We start from the raw sequence: 24318 nt of genomic DNA on the forward strand, positions 1-24318 counted from the left end.
CATTTTTATCAGTTATGTGGCATTAAGGCTTATTACCAATCTATAAACCATTAGTAAATACATTCATTGACCATTAATAAAGCCAATGGTACAAGTATACCTTATTAAAGAGTGGAACTAACAGCTTTCCACTGATATGATATTCCAGACTGTATTTAAGCTCTGACCAGCACCCCCGCTATAATATTCATTATATACATATGCATTTTAGTATTCTGTTAACCTGTGTTGGGCCTTGTTAGCATGTCTTTGTGTATCTCTCTCATAGTGTGTGAAAGTGCTGTGGACTGGGCTCCCACTAAGGTGTTGCACTCTTAAAAAGACAAGACTCCATCTTCCGTTCAGGCAACTTTATTTTCCCAGTATCCTACCTGTAAAAAAAAAACTAAACAAACTACACAACTGTCCCACACCTACGTGCCGACTCATGACGTATACTGTCGTAAAACTGTAATACAAACTGTCATATTACCCACAATGAGATAAAGCATAATAAGCACAAAATATCTGGATAATGGATAAACCAAACGAAATAAAAATGCTTTTTCATGTAACTGCTTCACCTGTTATACCTCTGTGAAGTTTATAGTGTCCCCAATATTTTATAGATCTCAACAAAGGCAATGATAAGACACCAACTGTGAGGCCTTGTTATGTCTTAGAAGAATGGGCTGATTCTCAGAGAAGTGTGGGATGAGCCCGAAAGAGATCATAACTTTTTCATTTACTGGACTCATGATTTTCTCTCTAACCCTAAATAAAGGAAATCTCCATAACAACACACACACATCACTCTCTATGCGTAGGGCAGCAAAGTGCCAGAGGCGGCACCAAACAGCCCATATTGACAGATTCAAACTTCCTGGATCAATAACCCATAAGCAAAACACACAAATCTCTCCCCATACAGCAGTAAAGTACACAACAAGCTGAAGCCTCATTTTTTTTTTTTTTTTGTGGGGGCGGCACCACAAAGCAGTGACGCCCAGGGCAGCGTCCCTGCCTCTGACTGTAACCTACATCGCTTTCTGTACTGGCTCCACCCTCCAGTGTGTTCTCACTACTTGAATGGGTGTGATTGACAGATGGCAGCACTGACAAAGAAGACCAGTTTTTTGAGGCCATGATTGAACATTTCAGATGTGATTGTTATCATTTTAAGCTTTTTGAATACAAAGTGAGTTTATTAATGTCATTAGTCTTGATCTTGACCATCATGCATGATTGAAATGACCCCAAATAAAAGCACTGTCTAATTTAGTTCATTTCTGAGTAAGAACAGTTGGAATATATTCCTCAGACCAACTCATTTATACACACACTGACAGAGTGACGGACAGACAGGTAAGTAGGTATATGCAAGCATAGTGATTGACAGATGCTATGACAATACCGAACTAATCATTGTGTGATTGACAGGAGCAGTGGGTTGTTGTATTCCTCTGCAGGACGGATAGATGGATGGACGGATGGATGGATGGAGGGCAGATCGTCACACTGACAGGCTGACCCAGATGGTGTAGAAAAAGAGAGAGAGAACGAAAGAAAAAGAGAGGAGGCAGACAAAAAGAGAAATAGATCACGGTTTCACCTCCGCTCTGTTGTGCCTCTCTGAAGGATCGTTTGCCGTTGTCATCTCCGCTGACGTTCTCCTTCCTGTCAGGAGGCTGCGGCCGTCAGCAGCTGCACCAGCCTCGCTGTCTGACACAATCATGCTGGATCACATGAATTTTTCTGCCTCAGCCATGAACTTAATAACGATATGTGGCACTCATTTGCTCTCCCTCTCTCTCTCTCTCTCTTTCTCTCTCTCTCTCTCTCTCTCTCTCTCTCTCTCTCTCTCTCTCTCTCTCTCTCTCTCTCTCTCTCTCTCTCTCTCTCTCTCTTTCTCTCTCTCTCCCTCTCTCTCTCTCTCTCTCTCTCTCTCTCCGCTGAATCTCTCACTGCTGAATCACGCAGCAGTGTCACAGCACACGTTTGTTACGAAACAAACTTGTTTCACTTTGTCTCCTAGCACAAAATGACTGTGTTACATAAGTATGGGGTCGATATGGTTGGACCTTGATGGGAGGACGTAGAGTCAGAAGTCTGACACAAGTCTAAAACTGAGACCCAAACCCTGCTCATACCTTCATCTTACAGTGTTCTCAAACCTGTAGAAATAGGGTGGAGGTTTCTGGCACAACTTCAACTTCACCTACTTGCACAGAAAAGGGAAAAAAGTCAAAGCTCCAGCAACACTTGTAGTACAGAATAATTGTATTAATAGACCAACATGTTTCAGCTTGCAGCCTTCATTGTGGTCATCATGAAACACATTACTAGCAGTATTTTAAAAGGTTAGGGTTAGGGTTAGTAAAATATACAAACGTTATGTATATGTATCAGCCAATGGGGTATCTAAGTAATAGTAAAAAGTAAAAGGTAATATATTAATCTTCAATAAGTTAAAAATCCTGTTGAAGTTAAAAAGCTCATAAAAGAATTAATAAAGTCACTAGAGATATGAGTTAAAAAACAGTAAATGTGAAGGGTTACAAATACGGCTTAAAACTGTAAACTCATCAGATGTCTAAGAAGGGGTTAAAATGTTACATAATCTCTTATTCATTTCATTGATTGTTTTTATTTGTTACAGTTAAAAACTAAGATATAATAATCTCTGTCTTCCACTAAGGAGGTCTAGATCTGTTAGAATCGGGGATCGATTATTTTGGTCTGCGCCCACATACGGGGGATATCGGGCACAATACTGAAGCCTACTTTACTCACTTCACTAACGCTATGGTTGAGGGAACACTGCATCACTTGTGTGATTATTTATCCCTGTTTTCCAGAGTGCAGCATCTACCATTGTGGGTGGGGTTTATGGTCATATGACTTCAGACCTAGGAGGCAAAGGGAGTATCCAGTAAGAGACATGGGTCATACCATATATGACACCATACAATTTTTTGTATATGTTTTTTACCTTTTTTATTTTTTTCTGCTTTTTAAATACCCTATTAAAATACTGCTTGTAATGGTAAATGGACTGTACTTATATAGCGCCTTTATGACCACTCAAAGTGCTTTACATTCACCCATTCACACACATTCATACACTGATGGTAGGAGCTACCACGCAGGGTGCCAAACTGCTCATCAGGGGGAAGCTAACCATTCATTCTCATTCACACACTGTTGGCCCGTAATGTGTTTCATGATGACCCTGATGAAGGCCCCATTTGCATGGTTTGCTTCCTGGTTCCTCCGGTCCACATGTCCATGTGTCCATGGGCAATATACTGAACCCCAAATTGCTGTGCCAACAATGTGTGAATATTAGTTTCCTCCTGATTAACAGGTTGACACCCTGAGTGGTAGACCCTGTCATCAGTGTATGAATGTGTGTGAATGGGTGAATGTGACATGTAGTGTAAAAGTGCTGCAAGTGGTCAAAAAGACTAGAAAAGTGCTATATAAGTACAGTTCATTTGAGTTACTGGGGATGTTTATGAAAGTAGCAGTATTGGTACCCTACAATAAGTTTAAAACAATGATGCCTCACATAGGAAATATTTTTGAACCCTTTTCATAGTGACATAACTGTATGTTGTAACTGAAGTGTACTGTGTGTTTTTAAATTGTCAGTTTCTCTTCTGCATTTATTGTTCACACTCTGACATTTTATTTCATTACAGCAGTCACAACATATAAACATATACTGTATTGTACTATGTAAATGATTCACATTGAAATACATCATATGCATAACTCCTAATGATAATGCATGTAAGACATTATACTTTCTAATGTATTAATGATACTTGGTACATTATTTACTTAAATAACTGTGAATACATTGTAACTTTTGTAGCTTCTTAACAATAGAAATATTGCCTGATTTGAATAAACTAGCCAGAAATAAATAGATAAAGGTCTTTATAATGGAAAAACTTACAGAAATTACATTTTCAGATTAGTCAGATGCTTCCCATCATTCTGCACCACTTCTGTAATGCTGTAGTACAGACAAAGAAAACACATAACAAAGCTCACAACAGATTTTTTTAAAATACTTTTTTTTTCACTCTGCTGTTGATTTTTCATCATAAAAATAAACCACCGCCGTGCTTTTATGTTTGTCGGTGCTAATTCGGTGGAAATTAGTCTGCAGTGGAGTGCCACATTCAAACAATGAAAACCGCAGCAGAATGCCTCTGCAATTGGACTGAAGCAAAGTAAAAGCAACATGTAGTTAATGTGAAAAAAATAATGTGCATAATCACTGGTATGTGCTGCTCCGAGTTGGATTTGGCTTCCAACAGATTTGGATTTGGGCCAGAATCAAGCTGTGCAGTATCCTTCACTGAATTAATTAAGCAGAGAGATGGGGAGAATATAATTAATCTGCCATATTATCTATTTGCCATGATTGAAATAGTTAATTACACATAGAAAGAGCTCTACTGCTTGATTTTCAGTATTTTCTGCTGTGTCTCTCTATCTGCTTCGTTTCCTCCCTCCCTACTGTCTGTTCTCTGTGTGACATTTAAGAGTCGGGAGGGACGAGCCGCTAATGAATCTGTGGGGGATTAGCTGGTCAGATGACGGGAGGGTGGAGTCGGGGCGCAGATGGAAAACACCAGCTTTCTTCCGCCAAGAGGACTCAGCACTGCGTGGTGTCAAACGGACAGTGTTATATATACATCTGTAGCGGCTCTGCAGTGAGGCTGCATCACACAGGCGTGGTCGGAGAGCGTGTTCACAGTAAAAGAGTCTGAAAACGTCCATGTGTTCACACATTTAGGTCACTGGGTCATAGTAAACTCCTGTCTGTTAACTCTAGTGTCTAATCCAATAACACTCTATTTAGAATACTAATGCACGAGCAGGTTACTATAGCACAACAACCAATATTACAGGATGTTTGTGGTTTATTTTCATATCTCTGACTGGTTGTGGTATCATTGCACTCACTAGAGATTAGAGATAACAGGAACTGAGTGCAGAGAGAGATGGGAGATGAGGGGAATGACTGGACAAAAAAACTGGGGAAAGTCACAGTTCACAGTCGCCATTGTAACCCTTAAGTTACCACTAGCAGTCATATGATCACACAGGTTGGAAAGAAGCTAAAGGTTTAGTCAATTGTAATCAAATTTTAAAAACACTTTAGTCAAACTGAAAGTAAGTGCACTTCAAACTGTAATCCTCTATTGTACAGGAAACTACAGCACGTCCTATAGTCAGTGTTGCCAAATTTGGTGGTTTTTCGTCCAATTGGATACTTTTTTATTTAACTGGGAGCGTATCAGCTGTTTTGAGCAGGTTGGACAACTTTTTGCACTATTTGAGTGGTCTCCATCTGATGGAAATGTAGGCTATATTCCATTAAATTGGCCCCCTCCTCTTATCAGAGTAGACTGAGGATGACATTAAAGGTCTGATTTACTAAAGGTTTGCGTGTGTAGAATTTGCATCTTTCAAATGTGTAAGATAATATTTGTTTGCCATAATGAATATGCAATATGGGGCATTTTTACCACAGTGTGCAAATTAGGAGGGGGGGAGAAAAATTGTAAATATGTTATTTAGCACACGCATTGTGATTTACCAAACCTTAACGTAATTTTGGTGACGGTCACTGCGCCTATGAATAATAGGTTTGAAGGGCAGGTATTAACCTGCTGTTACTGTGGAGAGGAGACGGAGGCACAATGACACAATACACAGAAAACAGATTTTTTCCACTCTTGTTAATATTGTGGAGTGGAATATTTTTGGTTTTGCTAACAGCATTGACTTTGTCACAAATATTCTCCCATATAGAGTTTTTTTCTGGTAAGATTCAGATTTGTTTTGCTGTAACTCAATATATTTGTTAACCATTAAGACACAAAACCCTCATTTAACTACTGCTGTCTGCACCTGTTGTTATTTACGTAGTTATTCTTAGTAGATCACCTGCAAAACACACACTAACCAAACATACACAATGTAATACTCTTCATTTCTTTCTTCTATCTTAGTAAATCAGAGTCTAAGTTCAGTCGGCTAAGCTGATAGCTGACAATCATTAAAACCAAAAGTCATTTGTTTCTTACTAATAACTTACTACTGTGAAATGTGTTTCCTATATCAACTAGTTCTGTGATACTTTTTCATTATTGTAACTGTGGTTTTGGCAACACAGACTATATAGTAGGTCAAATTTGAAGCAGGAAGTGGGTCAGTTAAATATGATGGATGTTTAGAACTGAGTTGGGTACAATTATTGATGTTGATATGGACGGTGGACACAGACAGAGGAATGCAGGTTTTATACAATACACTGGTGTGCAAATGTATGTACAGTCCATACAGTCTGATCTAAACTGGTCCAAATGAGACGAGTAATTCACAAAGCACCTTCAAACGGTTAATGCAGGTGCAAAACTGCTGCTGTGCAAATAGTGTCATAGTGTCTGTTCCATTTACATGCATTTAAATGAGGTAGTATTCATAAATGCAGCACCTTTCTATGTAAATAAGCATAATTGCAAAAACAGCTTAATTCACAAAGATCAGCTCTAACTGCCACATGCAGTTATGGTGGAGTTATTAACCTCTTCAGAGAATTGGTGTTAATTGCACACACACTCGCTCCTCATTCTCTCTCTCCCTCTCTGTCTCTTCAAATCTTCAAGCTTGTGAGGCTTGAATGATATTGAATTGATATTGAATGACATTAAAGGTGACATTGGGGGGGGGGGTCAAATCGGGTTTTAAAAGAAGCATAAAAGCGCTGACGGAGTGTAGGATTCATCCATAGAGTAAAAGGACAGCTTTATTACAAATAGTCCCACCATATTAACCTTGAATGTGTGTGTAACAGCTGATCTGTGTAGATGTCTAGCAGAACATTAATTACTGTCAGATTGTGACCGACGTGGTGTTAATAAAGCTATGCTGCGTGCGTAAATGCGCACGGTCTCTTTCTCAGTTTGGAGACACTCATCATTTCAGCTGCTGTGTGACGCTGCAGCCAGCTGTGTGCCAACCAACACAACATCAGCACCGATGTCTCTGTAAAAACCCTGACACATTCAGGGACGCCTCAACAGCATTATTATTTCAGACCTGCCTGACTCACATTAATAGCCGAAACAAAATATATGAAAGTTGGTTTGTGTGTTTACAGATGTGTTCATGCTCTCACTCAAACAGATGCAAAACAAGTGCAAACTGCACGCAGCTGCAAAACTGTATGGGTGCATATCATAGTGCAGGGAGCAGAATGTGGATGCACCCTGCTAAATTCAAGGTGCTATTAGGTGGCGCAATCTATTCTTTGTGGATTTGACCCAAAGTGTTTTTTTATAATCTGGAGCCAATCAGCAGGACTGTCTGTTACACTGTTATCACTTTATGATGTGGGAAGAGGGAACAAACAGCAGTCCACTGTGGGTAAAAGCCTCCATCCATCTCACCACCTCCTCATGACGACATTTGTCAACTTTTATACATGTCATCTCCACTGTAACACTGCTGCAGGTCATCATTACTACAGCTACTATATGGCAGCTGTCACTCAAATGATACTATATGTCATTTTTGGACCACTGACATTACAACCAATCGTGTTGTCTTTTTAGAATTATATATTTATATAGACTTTCGTAGATTTGACTACCTTCATTGATATTTTAGATGATAACATTTGTGCTGAGGTGTAGAGTCACCGGCACCTTTAAAACTCACTGGGGTGGCTGTGGCTCAGGAGGTAGAGCAGTCATCCACCAATCAGAAGATTGGCATTTACAATTCCCGGCTCCTCCGGTCCACATGTCGATGACGCCGATTAGTCTCCCTCCTGATGAGAAGAGGCACCCTGTGTGGTAGCTCCTGCCATCAGTGTATGCATGTGTGTGAATGGGTGAATGAGATATGTAATGCAAAAGTGCTTTGAGTGGTCAAAAAGACTAGAAAAGAGCTTTATAAGTACAGTCCATTTACCATTTACTTAACAGCTATCACAAGCTGTCAGACTGCTTTTAATCCAAGTTCCCAGATCAACCAAATGATCTAAACCAGGGATTTGTATGTTAATACTAGTGATGCATGTTTTCTGCCACGGTCTCATGCACTAGTTAGGTTCCAGTGTGTGTTCAATCATTTAGTTTTGCTTATTTGGGTTTTGTAAGTGTGTTTTCTGGGTTTTGATTTTCAGTTTGCTCTGTGTGCTCCTCTTCACACCTGCCCTGAATTTTCCTCATGAGCCCCGCCCTGCTCCTTGTGTCTTCCCTGGCCTCCCAGCCTTCCTACCTGTTCTCTGTTGTTTGATTAGTTTGGTTTGAATTTAAGTCTTGGTTTTCTGTTCCGTCTTAGTTGGATCCTCGTCAGTTCTTGTCTAGATTTGTCTAGTTTTCGTCTCTTCTCATCAGTTCTGGACTAAAGACCTTTTCCTTCAGCCCTGCATTCATTCTCTTGCATTATGGGTCCACCTGCTCCACTTTCAATGATTTTCAGCTATCTGGGGTTCTGGCTGATGTAACTGTTTCCTTTTACAGCCCATTTAGCTAAACTGATCTTCAGGCTAAATAACTGGAAGCCACAGGTCCTTCTAAAAACTATTTACTGAATAAGTTGAATATTTTTCATATTAGACTTCTTTTTTCATTTTATATGAGGTCTCCCCATAGTGAATAAAACAACAACAACTTGGCACTACATTATTTATTAAAGCAAGTTTTGTTCCGACTGTCGACAAAAAATCATTTTCAGTGTCAGCAGCAAAAACTGCTTTGAGTGCACTGTTCATGGCCATGTAATAGAAGTAGAAGTACCATGTTCCAAAGGGCTTGTTCACAACCCCTGATACATTTACCACAGTTCATCTCAGTTTTTTTTATGTGACAGTGATTTGCTCTCTGGGAACTTTCTTTAGTTGCTTCTCAGCTGCCAGTAAGAGTTAAAGCCAGTGGAGTTAAGCCTCTCATAACTCCAGTAAAACATTGACTCTGAAATATACTGGCTTACTTTGGGTGGGTATTCTGCTCAGCTTTGACTACAAGACATCATTTTATTCAACAACCTCTGAAGTTGCCATGAAAGGCTCAGGTTCATTAACCATGCTCTCAGTGGGAACTCAGCTTGTGATCAGTAACTAATAGAAAAACTGGCACCACCAGCTCTGACGTCCAACATTTGAGAGTTAGACAGGAAAAAAAAACTTTCAATGATCTCTGATGTCAGAAAATTAAATCCAGAAGACAAACAATACACAGACATGCTGTGAAGAGGTTCATGTGAGTTTGTTAACCGCATCTTTAAGCTCAGGTGTTGGAGTGTCCTTGATGGCAGCAACAGAAAAGAGCTCTCAAAATTTAAAAATGATGGGAAAATTCCTCTGCAATTTGTAGTTTTTATTCAAAACAGAAATCTAGACCTGAGTGATGGTTTTAGAGTTATGGAAAATAGATTCATGTCTTGAGTGATTTTTGTGTCCTTTGAAAAATATGTTAATTTGTTTGAAGTCTTAAGGCAGTCATGTCCAAACTATTCCATAAAGGGTCATGTGTCTGAAGATTTTTTGTTCAAGAGCACAGAGAACTGTCTGAAGACTGAGATCAGTTGATTAAATGAGTCAAACCTGGTGTGCTCTTGCTTGGTTGGAATGAAAACCTGCAGCCACATGAACCTTTATGGAAAGTTTGGATATCTCTGTATTAAGGTGTTAGTTTGGGGGGGGGTGCATCCATCTGCCAAACTAACTTTGGGAAATTGACAATCCAACATTCACACCTACTTCACAGTGACTGACCAGCACCAGCTGTGCAGAGGTATGAAAGTAAGCAAGGTTTGAACAACTTCTACAAAGTTCTCTTTTTTTCATTGTTTAAACAACTATTTCTGCCTCTTTCTATGTGAAAGAAAAAGTGAAACACTTGTAAGAGAGGCTGTCTTAAAGTTGAACAGTAATTAACCACATCTTGGGCAGCTGGGGCTCAGGTGGAAGAGCAGCCGTCCACCAAACAGAAGATTGGCGGTTTAATTCCCGATGTGTCCTTGGGCAAGATACTTAACCCCAAATTGTTCCCAACAGTGTATGAATGTTAGTTCTCTCCTGATGAGCACCCTGTGTGGTAGCCCCTGTCATCTGTGTATGAATGGGTGAACATGACATCTAGTGTAAAAGCACTTTGAGTGGTCAAAAAGCCTAGAAAGTCCATTTACCATCTGAAGGCAAAATTGTGTAGCTGTTCAAATAATCTACATACAAACTGTCACATACCTCAGTCTTTAGTCAACTTCAGACTTCAGACCAGTGGTCACCAACCCTGCTCCTGGAGAGCTACTACCCTGCATGTTTTAGGTATCTCCCCATTCTAACACACCTGATTCTAATTATAAGCTTCTTATCAAGCAGCTGAAGCTTGTCAAGGGCTTGATAACGAGCTAATAATTAGAATCTGGTGTGTCAGAGTGAGGAGATACCTAAAATATGCAGGGCAGTAGCTCTACAGGAGCAGGTTTCGATGACCACTTTAGACCTTCAGTCAATATTGTATCTACAAGAACACTGCCGTCTTGTCTCGGTAAAAGAAAACTAAGAATATTTTGTTTCGTTTTAGTTTATGATAATGCTCAATAGTCAAGTTTTAGTCAAGACCAAGTACGATCAAACTTAAGCAGTTTAGAATCCACTTAACTTTAGTCTGACAAATACTGTAACTTTAAATAACGCCAACTTCATGCAGTTCTTGACCAGATGTGCAGAGGTGAGAAAGTAAGCATGGTTTAAATATCTCTCCCAAGTTTCCTTTTTTCATTATTTCTTCAACTATTACTCTTTTTCATGTGAAAGAACAAGTGCAGCACTCCTAAGAGAGGCTGTCTGAAAGTTGAACAGTATTTAACCACATCTGAAGGCAAAAGTATGGAGCTGTTCAAATAATGTAAATACAAACTGGAGTATAACTCAACCCTTTAGTCAACTTCAGACTTTATACTTTAGACCTTCTTTAGTCAATTTAGTATCTACAAGAACACTGCTGCCTTGCCTCAATAAAAGAAAACTGTGTATATTTAGTCTAGTTTTAGTTGATGATAATGCTTGATAATCAAGTTTTAGTCAAGACCAAGTATGATCGTTTTCGTCAAACTTAAGCAGAAGAATCCACCTGATTGATTTTAGTCTGACAAATACTGTAACTTTATAATCACACCAACTTTATGCAGTTATTGACCAGATGTGCAGAGGTGAGAAAGTAAGCAGGGTTTAAACTTCTCTCCCGAGTTTCCTTTTTTTTATTATTTCTTCAACTATTTCTGGCGCTCTTTGAGAGTAAGAACAGTGTCAAACACTGTGAATGCCTTCCAGGAGAGACTGTGCGCCGTTATCTTCGTGTTTAATCAATATCGCATCTCGCTCCTCTGTGAGACGGCCAACTTTTCATTCCACCATCACATATGCCTTGTGATTTGCAATACATAAGGTGGTGAAATGTGCCCAGAGCCCTGTGACTAAAATTTCAAGCATCATTTTGTAAATAAAATAGAGGAGAAAAAAATGACCTGTGAGCATTAAGAACAGTGGCTCTGCAGTCCATCGGTGCCATGTGGTGCCCTCAGACTCTGTAGGTGTGTTATCTTTGGAGGACTTAATGGAGCTGCTGGTCTTTGGCAGAAGGAGGGTCATGTCTCATAATGGTTGTGCATCACAAAGGCACTTGATAGGTTTAAAGTTCAACACTTAGGTGATGTGAGTGTGACCATTTTTGTTCGAATTGCCCAACCGACTGCCTACAAATTAATTAATGTTCAACTATTCTGCTCGTGTGCAGACAGAAGGCTTTTATTGGACTTATATCATGAATTGCACAGTGAGATCCCAATGCCACCTCCTACTCACATACTGAGGGCATTACCAACTGAAAAGTGACTTTGTTAATGCATAATAAACTGTTGTTGTTTTCCTTTATGTATCAGAAAGAATGAGCTAGAACATAGAGCCCAATGGAAGAAGTTCTGAAAGCTGCATTAAGTGTCTCTTTTAGTGAGACACTTACTAAAAGAGACTTGATAAGGGTATCAAACTGGAATCATCCTGGGCCACATCAGGTTGCCTCCAATGGTCGGTTGTCAATCTAAGACTATAAATGTATCTACTTGTTATCATGTGACATAACTGCCTCAGCATTTTATTATTATTGGTTTAAGAAGTTAATAATTAGCTTTGAAAGCAGAATTCTAGGAAAAATAATGGCATGCACACCTTAAAGTGTACAACTATTATACAGTTTATTTAACAAATTAAATCAGTCCAGTCTTCTTTACATGCATTTTTTCACTGTCAACCTCTATTATTTTTTTGCATCAGCTATTTTCCAACAAGATGTTTTATTTGATCAACTGGAGCTCCTACGTTCCTTAACAACCTGCTAAAAGTGGTTCCATTCATTTGAATGAAAACGTGTGTCTAAACTTTTTGACTGCTACTATATATACTTCATATACACCTCCTGTTAAGTGTTTTCTCTTTGCTGACACTTGATTTTACCTTTCATGTGTGCATATATCAGAGAAGATTTATCTTAGTTCTCTTTGTTGTTTTCAGCACCTTAGATTGACGGCCGCCAAGGGAGATTAGTTAGATAGCCTTGTTGGCTGTGGTACTTTCTGTTTTGCCAAGACAGTAAATTCTATAAAAGTGTCTTCAGTCTCCTGCCTCTGCACTTGGCTCCTCATTGCATCCTTACGTCGATCCACCTCCTGTTACTTTCCTGTTATATCAACTATTTGTTATAGCCTTTTTATGCTACATATGTATGTACCTGCTGCTGTACTAAGCGTACCTGTCATATGTATATTGTTTGCATGTTGTGACACTGTTAATTTTACACAGCTAGTAAAGCATTGGATTCACAATGATCTATGCTTGGATCAGACCACACAATATAGATGTTTAAGATAGTCATAAGAAAGACTAGAATTTTAACTCTTGATATGTTCACATCTTGACATGTTTGACACAACTGTAGAAGGAGGAAGTGGAATCAACATATCCTCATAATTACAAGCATATAGGTCAATTGCAGCATGCATTCCAGACCCATGGGAGTGTTTTCTAATATGCTGCCTTAGGGCTGGGTATCATTAAAGAAATCATGATACCAGTACCAATCCAAGTACCCTTAAAGTGATACTCATACTGAGTACTTCATTAGATACTCATCATGTGAATAGAAGCATTACATTTCATAAGATGCCACCACTCCATACAAATAGTCATATTTTCTTGCCCTGGGTGCAAAAAGGATCGATTGCAGGTATCGTTTGACAGGAGACGTTTTGATACTACTTGGTATTGATTTATTTCAGAATTGAGTACTGATACCCGGCCCTAGATCCACATCGTCTTCACACACTGCAGAAAATAGTCTGGTGGCTGCTAGTATGTATTTTTTGCTCTAGAATATAAATTACATATTGAGGAGATAAAAAGTGATTGTAACTCAACAAAGGGTTCATCAAGCGAGCCAGCCATCGTTTATTAGCTGAAGACCCATCTGCACATTCTCATAGAACTGGGGTTACATCTAGGTAACTACGATACTTTGCGTGTGTTTGTACCCACTCAACTTAAGCGGGCACCCTTACCTTAAAGGTATCAAGTACCAATACCCAGCCCTACTCCGCCTCCATCTGCGCTTTCCAAAACCATTACACATCACTGTTAAAGAAATAATGATGTTTTATGGCGTGACAAAACTCTGGTTAAGGTCTGGTTAAGTTTAAACACAAAAACCACTTGGTTAGGTTTGGGGAAAGATCTTGGTTTGGGTTAAAATGATCACTTGTAATGTAGCGTGGGTTAAAGTTACTACTTGCCTACAGTAAACCTAAACAGTGTAGAACCTTTATATTCCAGTGAACGTCCATTACATTCAAGCATTTGCCTAACAAGTTCACACGATGCAGATTAAGCCTATCACCACCAGATAAATCTCATGTCAGGCGCAATATTCCCACACTGGCTGTTTGGCCATTAATCATGTGGCACTTGTAGACAAATGTTCCAAATGTTATTGGACAGAATTGATCTGATGGTACGAGTCATTTCATGGGGGTTGTTTGATGCTCAAAACACTGTATTCTAATCCACAACAGTAGGTTACAGCCAGTGGTGTTCTGGCATACTGGGACAAATCCCGGTGGGCCAGTGGACCGTCAAACATTCAGTCTTTTGGGGTGCACATCACAGCCAATCACCCCCTCTTACTCTCACTGCCATGAGGGGGAGACAAAAGTCCTGCACTCCAGCTTTACAGCTAGGCAACTTCCATCATCATGGCAACAGTGAACAATAAGATAATCCTTGTTATAGTTTTCAAAAAACTGTCTCGACTGATAGTTAGGAATGTCACACTTCCAACTGGAAATGAGAAGCGAACAGTGGTCTCCTGCAGCTAAGTCCACTTTTTGCCATTCATCTATGTAGCCATCCACCCACCCAACTCACCTCCTCCTCCGATTATGGAAATGTGTCATCTAATTTAGACATCATGTCACTTCTCCAGGTCAGAATTACAATGGCCGCTGGGTCCCGTCTGTCAATCAAATGTCATTTCCTTTGGAGGACAGGTTAAATGGACCAGAGTCACGGAACATGGAAGACTGTCAGTTTGCAGTTTTCCTGGAGAAAAAAACACTGAAAATAGACGAGAAAAGGACAATCACACTCATGTCTTTCTTTCGTTCTTTCATCTATGTTTTCTCACTTGTTCTCCATCTCTCTCTCCATCTTTCTCTCCCTTTTTTCTCTCCTTCTGCCCACCCACCACAGTCTAGCGACACATCTTGCACATTTTCTTTTCATTCTTCTCTACCTCTTATCTGTTGACCTCATTCGTCCCCCTCCACCCTCCCATCTACCCACACAGACGCAGACACAAAAAATACAACAAGTGTTTGAATAAAGGTGGATTTTTCAGTGCATCCATTGTTGTGACCAAGGTTGTGAGATAAAGTAGAACTATTCTAATCAATACACTGCCAAAACAGAGAAATGCTGCATATGTTAGGCTTTCAAATAGACATCGACTGCTTCAACTAAAAATGGCAGGATGGCTTATATCACCTTGGTAATGAAGAATAATAGAACGATAACTTTTCAGACATAAAAAGACTAATACAGTTATAGAATAATAAAATATAAATGAGAGCAATAATTAGAAATGTAAATGAAGTGAATATGTGTGACAAGGTGGTGAGAACACACCATTTGTCCCCATTTTTAATACCAGAGTTCTTATTCATTTAACTATGCTTGTTAATTGTTTATTTAGCCATAAATCATAAATGTGTGATTCCTCATGTTGTTTTAGTCCAGACCTCCTTTAAATATAATGACTGTACCATCATCACACAACCAAGTCTGGATCATCATCTGTAAATCTTTACACTAAAAGCAGGAATGACACACACAATGTCCCATTTACAGCTCTTTATTTTACAGCCTTACATATAAAACTATAAAAGTGACTTCTCAAACAAATGCTCACATACAAGTTAAAACTACATAGAGGCTTTTCAAACACATCTACATCACTGCTACAGGCCAACAGGCTCTTGTTACCCTGGCACAACTTACATAGTGGGAATATAATGGGAATATTTCAACGAAGTGAATACGGCCCCATCTTGCTATCTTACTCACTGAACTGCCGTACACATGCGCAGTGATATAACCGTAGCACGTAGCAAGGTGCCTGCCTGCCAAAAAAGTAGTAACGGTGCAAATTCGTTGCAGATTTTCATGTGATCATGCCTTGTTTAGTGAAGTTAGTTCAATTTGATTGCTTGTAGAGTCTGGGTCTACCTCCTAACACCTTCCTAGCTACTCTGGTGAGGCTACATCACAGTTTGAAATAATTAAAGGTTGCCCTATAATGTGTGTTTTCTTGTGCCATTGGTTATACTATTATAATATATACCCTCATACATATGGAAATATAACCTGCTGCTATTCCATTTCATGTTTTATAAGCGATCAACATAATCTTGAGGAGTAAAGGGGTGTTCAGACCAAACGCGATGTCACCCAATTGCGCGTTGAGATTACATGTAAAGTCAATGCAAAGACGGGTTTAGACGCAAATTCGCGCCGGGCGATGCGATACACGCGTCACAAGTGGCGCGATGGACGCACGAGTTGAACATTTTGAACTTCTGCAGCGACTTCGCGTGACGCCGTGCCGCGACAGCATATCAGCGTTTAGATTCTCCCGACTTCACTTACGTCACTGACGTATAGCCCCTGTAAGCATAGCTGGCTTACCACTACACTAGAACTTTTTGGAAAGATGCTCAGCATTTTGTACAACAGGAAGAACGATCAGTTTCCAGGGCAAATTTTAATTTACTTTGATGACCGGACGGTAGACAATGATTTGAGTTTCTTCTGTCAATTGATCATGAGTTTGGGGAAATTTCCCATCCATAAAAAAAATTGGCTAAATCTAAACCAAACATTTTACTCTTTCGACAAGAACTGCACCATTATGCTGTCACAATCAAGGACATTAGAAATAAGAAAGCTGCTAAAACATACGATATTATGGATAAATTCTGTGGAAATGACCTGTAAAGTATTTTTGCTGCCTTTTATTTATGACATTGTTTTGTTTGTACCTCTGCACCCCTTATATGTTTGTAAGTATGTATGGATCTGTGTCTGTATGTAAGGTTTGTGTGTCGCACATTAAATACATTTAACACAAAAAAAAATAAAATAGCTGGCTTTCCCTTACAAAGTTTTGAAGAAGAAAAAAACAAACAGCTGACTCTCCCGGCATAGATTCAACAGGTAATTTACCTGTGTTTTTATCAGTTGATGTGTGTCGCAGGAAATGGAAGAGCCTCAGGAGCCTCAGGGACACATATGAGAGAAAAGAGTAAGTGATCTCAGCCATGGTTGATGATTGAAGAAGCAATGTTGTTGTTATCTAGTGAAAATGGGCGGGCTCGCTACACGCACAATGGTGCGATGACGCGAATTTTACATTATGGTCATAGAATGGTCACGCGTCGAGACTCCAGCAATAGCGCGAAAGATTCTCGTTTTGTCGCGCGACAAAATCGCGTTCATCGCTTTTGGTGTGAATGCCCAGTAAGGCTGTTAATCCATATATTTCTGATTTCTAACACATCTCATGAAAAGATTCATTTTATCCTGTCTGTCAATACTGTTGACGTCCCTACCCTGTCTGTGACTCTAAGCTCATTGGTTCCTACTGAAGACGTACATCTTAATAAATGGCTCACATATAAATAGTTTTTATGTTTTAATTTTTAAGTTGAAGCATCCATCCTAATACTCACACTAGTGGTATTTGCAAGTAGTGAAGTGGCTACCTGTGTAATATATTTCCAGTTACTGAGTGAACACGAACTTGATAAGAGCACGAGAGTGTAGAGGTTTATCAGAGCTCACAGTCTAGCACACTCACAAAAATACAAATACTGTACATGGTCCAATCAAGCTCCGATGATTTGTTGGAATAAATGAATTGGCTCAACCTAACAGTGTTACAGTCACAGTTAGATGCTTGTAAAAAAAACCACACATTCAGAAGCTGAGAGGACAAAACAATTAAAACAAGACACAAAACAGGGTATTATTTTGAATGATGTCCATCTTATAACTATGACTACGTATATAGGACCATATATGTAAGAAAAAAAAACTGACCTGGAGGAGGGGGGCTTAATATTTGTGTTTTTTTTTTGGTTTTTTACGTGTATGGCCCTAATACGCCATCATAGAGAACACCTCTCATTCTCAGAATCTTTAATGATGGATTTATTTATTATGATACTGTCAGATATATGATATATCTGTCTTATCAGTTCTATCAAGAAGAGCAGATTGTTAATATTACATGATAAGCATTTGTAGAGTTCCTGCCTAGATTTGGTGTTTGGATTAACAATAATATTTACACAGAATCCAACTATCATAAACTTCAACTTTTTCTTGTCAGTAGATTATTATCAGTCCTTAAACCAGCCTATTGGTGCACTACCCCAACAGCTCTGAATATAACTGAAACAGTGTTAGAAGAAGTGTGTATCAAGTGTGGGTTAAGTGTAGTGTGTGTTGGTTTATTTCAGACGTGGAGCCCACTTGTCTACTAACTGGTGGTGCATGAACGCGGCAATGAAGTGTTGAAGACTGCAGGTTGTGGGAGCTGAGATGGGCCGTAAGAGTCTACAGCCACGCTTCACTCAGGCACAGTGGTGCTTCCAGGTAAGTGCTCATCCTGAGGGGGGAAATTAAATTCTGGATCAAATTTCATGACAGTGATATTTTACTAAAATATGAACCTGCTGGTAACACTACAGGTAAAGGATCATGATTGCTGTATCAAATTGAATGGCAATCCATCTGATGGTTGTTGACATAGTTCAGACTGCAGAGAAGTGATGGCCCAACATTGGTACAAACAAAGAGGGCCCTGTCGTAGCCCCCCCCCCCGTAAGCCTCAGGGTGGGCAAGCTGCTTGAAGTCTGTTTTCCTTTGTCTTTTTCTTTGCTTCTTCTTTTATTTTATTTTTACTAATTTGGAATTTGGGAAGCATTCATCCAACAAATTTTGTAACTTACTGATGCTAAAAAGTCAGTTCTGGTTCAAACTGAATGTATTGGAGGCTAAAAATGCAGTTTAACATTCAACCTTTTGAAAATATAGAGACTGGGTGATATAATTAAAGCTTGAGTTATTTCTCACAAATACACAATGAGCATTTGAGCTGCTGTGAAAGCTGTGGGGGGACATATTTAAAAGGGCCTGGATAGCTCCCTGCTGACTGTCTGACTCCTCTTCACCTCACTCTGTGCTGTGTACAGAGAAGCTGCGTCCCCCTTTATTTTGCCTCCGTCCGTTGCATTTGCATGCAATCAGCCAGATAGAATTTAGTTTATGCTCTCTGTCAGAAAACAGGGTAAAAGGGCATCATAAACAAGCTGGCATACAGAGTCTGAAGTAGACTATCCTGCTGTTTATCACACAAACAGTGCGGCTGAGAGTGTTGCTGCTTTTCAGACGGTTCCACTGCTTCAACAGATTAAACCAGACTCCTTCATCTTTCATCAGGGAGCTTCCTGTTCAGAGTATTCATCTCATCTGAAGTAGCAAATTTACTTTGTCTTTGTTGATCACATTTTAAGGGCGGCTGTGGCTCAGGAGGTAGAGCGGGTCGTCCACCAATCAGAAGTTGGATTTCCAACTCCTCCAGTCTGCATGTTGATGTGTCCTTGGGAAGATACTTAACCCCAAATTGCTCCCAATGTGTATGAATATGTGTGTTAATATTAGTTTCCTCCTGAGAAGCAGGTTGGCACCCTGTGTGGTAGCTCCTGTCATCAGTGTATGAATGTGTGTCCGCTACTTTTCTCATTTAATATTAAGTATAGTTCTTAAGTCTCTAAGTCCTGATACCTAAAGTCTTTGTGAGTTTTAAGGTGTCAGTATGCTTCATTAGGAGTGTTTGTGGGGTTGTTGGACCGCGTCTGAAACCCCCCCCCCCCTACACATTTCCAAAGTTACAATTTGTGGGGGGAGGGGTGGGCTACACGTCGATTTCTACAACTCTCAGAAACTAACAATCCGACAAACACGCCCACAGCAGGCAGCGATTGGCCAGCTGTGTGGCTGCGAGAAAGTAATTACTGGTATGTGATTTATATCTAGATACATTATCTGGGTAATGACATCCAATCCATGAGCCCACTTACTTAAGTTACTAAATAAGAGTTCTAGTTATCTCCATTCTGCCCACATTAGTATAAGGTACCCAAGTTGAAGAGAAGAGGATGGCATGTCCAGCAGAAGGGAAGCAATGCCATGGATGGGCATCATTCCTTTATTGTGAGGTATAACTTGCAAGCTACTACTATTGCTTGTAGCTTTTGCCAGGCTTGTTGAAGCTAGTAGGAAGACGTAGAGTTAGGTGACCTTTCAATACGTTGGGTGGACTTTGTTCACATGGATGTGGTCAGGCTGTACAGACTGTATTTACACTTGGCTGAGACCAACTCCAGATGTGGTCTGACCTATCTGATCACATTTCAATCACATATTGTATGCACTTACACTTTGCTTACCTTTTGACATACTGTATGTAGATGACTTTATCCTTTTTTTGGGTCAACTTTGTATCTAAACAACCCACCATTTTGGTCTAGTCTCAGTCAAAGAAACTTTTAACATACAGCCGACATAAAAACATTATTTGTGTAATTTCAGTCAACTATGAATGTTTCAGGTAAACTTATACAAGCTTTTTTATTTTTTTATTTGGGTTTTATCTCGAACAATAACAAATCCATCGAAAACCATCAAAATCAAATATCAGAACACAAAATAATAAAGTTCAAGAGGGAACAGGAGGCAGCAGGATGCTTATCTAGTCCTGTCCCCTCTTCACATCATCATAAAATACAATGCAACAAAAAATAAAAAATAAAAATACAAAACAATGAAAAAAATTAAAATTAAAATAAATAATAAAATAAATAAAACACAACAAAACAATCAACAAAAATCAATGCAAATACTGAAACTAGCCTCCTAGAACATCCCAAACTCAAAAAATAAATTCCCCAGTCACTCCCCATATACCACCTAAGCAACGCACTCAATGATCCACAAATACAATAGAAGAAATACATACATACAGAAAATAAACAGAGTTGTCTAGAGTTCCCTATTCCTTATACCTGTCCAGAATTGTTGTCTTATATCTGTTTTTAAACTGTATAGAGCTAGTGCTTTGTTTGATTTCTTCTTCAATACCATTCCACAATGTTACCCCACAGACTGATATGCACATGCTTTTAAGATCAGTACATACACACGGCTGTTTAAAATGTAGTTTTCCTCTTATATGATATTTACCTTTTCTATGTTGAAACCTTTTTTGTATGTTTTCAGGCAGTGCATTATGTCTTGCTTTAAACATTATTATTGCTGTTCTAACTTTCACTAAGTCCATACATACCCGGGTCAATGACGTATAAGGATTTTCAACAACTCAATTTTAAATAATAAAAACAAGCATATCTAATGCAGTAGTTCAGACATTCAGAATGTTGTGTACCTGAACATTCATATTACAATTTGAAAGTGATTTTAGTGGGTTTTTCAAGATTAATTGGCACTGGCCTTAAAAAAAAGTCATTTGGTGCGACCATGATTCATCTTGAAATATCTTTTCTAAATAAAAGATCATCATTTACAAAGATTTTTAAAAAAAAATGCAAATACTTTGTTTCCAAACACTTTATATTACTGAAAACTTGTAAAAAAAGATGTGAAGCGTGTTCAGTATATTAATTTATTTCAAGATGAATCATGGTCGCACCACATGACTTTTTTTTAAGGCTATTGCCAATTTATCTAGAAAAAACACTAAATTCACTTAATTTCAAATGTATAATATGGATCTTCAGTTACACAACATTCTGAATGTTTGAACTACTGCATTAGATATGCTTGTTTTTATTATTCTACAATTGAGTTGTTCTAGATCCTTATACGTCATTGACCCACACACAAGTCTGTAATTTAAAAAATAAAGGATTCGTATGATCAAGATACCCAGCATGATGTATTATCCTTACTTCGTTTTTTTTTTTATTGCTAGTTTTAGTTTTAGTCTTAGTTTTCATTAACTATAATAAGGGTTAGAATCCACGCTACTAATCTAAAGAACTGAAACAAATAATTGGTCACAAAAAGAAAGTATGAACTGGAATTTTCCCTTTTTGTCATTTAAATAATGTATTAATTCCGATTGTTCTGATTAGCACAGGAAATACAATACAATACAAATCAATTTCAAATGTTCAAATGTGTCTGTTTCATTCAGTCTGTTTCAAAATCCCATCGTCATTGTGGAATACGGTCATAGAGGAATATTTTTTTCCATCACTGCTTTCATCAACACAATGAACACAATGACGGCTTTTCTACTGTATTGGCAGGTTGCAGAATTTAATAATGACAAGTATGAGTATGACAAGCATTGTAAGTATTTACTGCTTAGATGAGGCACGAATCCCATTAAACCAGCCCACATACTGTATGTAAAACCCCTCCACATGCTGTGAGTCTTTAATACTGATACAAACAGCGGTGTGTTGTTTTATGAGGAACACAGTTTTCAGGAAGGATGAGTGACAGGGTGGGGTAATAAAGACAAGCAGACAGGATGTTGGGGACGGGAAAAGGAAATGGTCATGGTTCAAGGTGACTGGCAGAGTGGGAGGATGGAAGCGCATCCAGGTGGTTTGGACTGATAGGAGAGTTTTATGACTGCTCAAACTATCTGCACGCGTGTCCTGAAGTTTGAAGTTTTTTATTTTGCACAATAATAAGATAAAAAAGGAAAAAGATAAAGAAATAGCAACAAAAGAAAGGTGCAAGGTAGCGGCAAGAATCCCAAAAGGGCTTATACAGGGCCTCTACCTATATTAAAATTCACAAGTTAAATTAAAAACAAATATCTATGAAATAGAAAAAGAAAAGAAATAATAATTTCAATAAAAATAAAGCAAAATAATAATAAAATTTAAAATAAAACAAAAGTGTAGAAATGTGTGTGTGTGTGTCCTCAAATAACAATAACACTACTCATTATCATCATCAGTCAATGTATTGAAGAAGAGATGTGTCAAGTAGCTAACACAGCTGCTTCTCACTGACAATCATCTTATATCAGTAGTATTAACATGGTTATAATCTGTATTTATTCTGAGAAAGGTCAAGAAGTTCATCTGACAAAAAAATAATGTCAATTTAAGGTCCACGGATTAGCTTTTTCATAGCTTTTATTCGTATCTCACAGTCTTCCTCAGAGAATGGGACATGGGATGTATTTCATTTGAATTAGGTCATCTCAATCTAGATCAAGATGTCTGATTCAAAGGGGAGTACAGCAGAGAAAACACACTACAGCAGCACAGTGCCGTTTGAATCAAGGAATATAAAAGACCGTACTAATGTCTTTAATTTGCTCCTTAGTTAAAAGCCACATCACATTTCCAACAGGTAGCATAAACAGCATACTTTACCTTGCAGTGAGAGTGCTGCGCTGTTGTAACATGAGGGAACACTATATGAAGGGGAACAGACTCCAACACCTACTGTTGTGACATCCCTCGCTGTGCATCTGGCTGATCTCATTTCCATGATTGTCAACATCTGAAATCACAGCAGCTGTGTGCTAAAATATAGCTACTAACAGCTGGTGTTATACCGACTGACTTATGCTACAATCCGCTATGGTCCACATAGGGCTGGGTATCATTTAAAAAATGACAATACCAGTACCAATCCATGTACCCTTAAAGTGATACTGATACCAATTGAGTACTTCATTCAATACCCATTCCACATTTTGTGCACTGTGTTTTATCCGGCGTAACAGGTGGCATCCTGGCTGCTGAACTGCTAAGCGCGCTAACTCAAATTCACCACGACTTCACCACCACAGACGGGTTGTAGCTGCTGTGGCAGTGGGCCAATCACACGTCACATTAAATCGAAGAACGCTTGCATTGATTGGCTGTGAGCAAGTCCATACAAACAATCATATTTTCTAGCTCTGGGTGCAAAAAGGATCGATCGCAGGTATCGTTTGACAGGAGACCGATACCCGGCCCCTAGATCCACATTGTATTCACACACTGCAGAAAATAGTCTGCTAGTATGTATTTTTGCTCTGTTGATAAAATATAAGTTACGTATTGACACGATAAGAAGGCTCATCAAGCGAGCCAGCCATCGTTTATTAGCTGAAGACCCATCTGCATATTCTCAAAGAACTGGGGTTACATCTAGGTAACTACTATACCTCGGGTATGATCGTACCCACTCATCTTAAGTGTGCATGAACAGGCATTTGGGGCAAGGAGTGGGAATGAAAGAGGCATTATTCTCCCTATGACAAGTCAATGATGGACCGCATTAATGATTATTTCAAATTCTGCATCATTCATTCGTGAGAAGATTTTTAATCTTACTGAGTTTTAGTCTAATTTCTTTAAACCTTATTTTTAATTCTTCTTAAGTTTTAACACCTATGCATTGACACAACGTCTCAACCCATCTCAGGAAATGTAATTTCACTTTGTCACAGGTCGCACTTGATACTAAAAAGTATAAATGGAACTGTGGTGAGATTACAATACACTCTTACGAGGATTCGATGACCTTTAGAGTGTATAGTTGCTATTTTTAAACCCGTACATCATGAGTAGATACATGCCTCAAGTACCATGTTAAAG

The 24318-nt window shown here is 38.9% G+C and overlaps 1 protein-coding gene across 1 annotated transcript in view; it reads left to right on the forward strand.

Annotated features, from left to right (window-relative positions):
- Positions 1-24318, forward strand: part of LOC133991251 (uncharacterized) — a 267931-nt gene that overhangs the window by 23238 nt on the left and 220375 nt on the right. The window lies entirely within an intron of this gene.

This window comes from Scomber scombrus, chromosome 11, assembly GCF_963691925.1.
Source record: "Scomber scombrus chromosome 11, fScoSco1.1, whole genome shotgun sequence".
Lineage (NCBI taxonomy): Eukaryota > Metazoa > Chordata > Actinopteri > Scombriformes > Scombridae > Scomber > Scomber scombrus.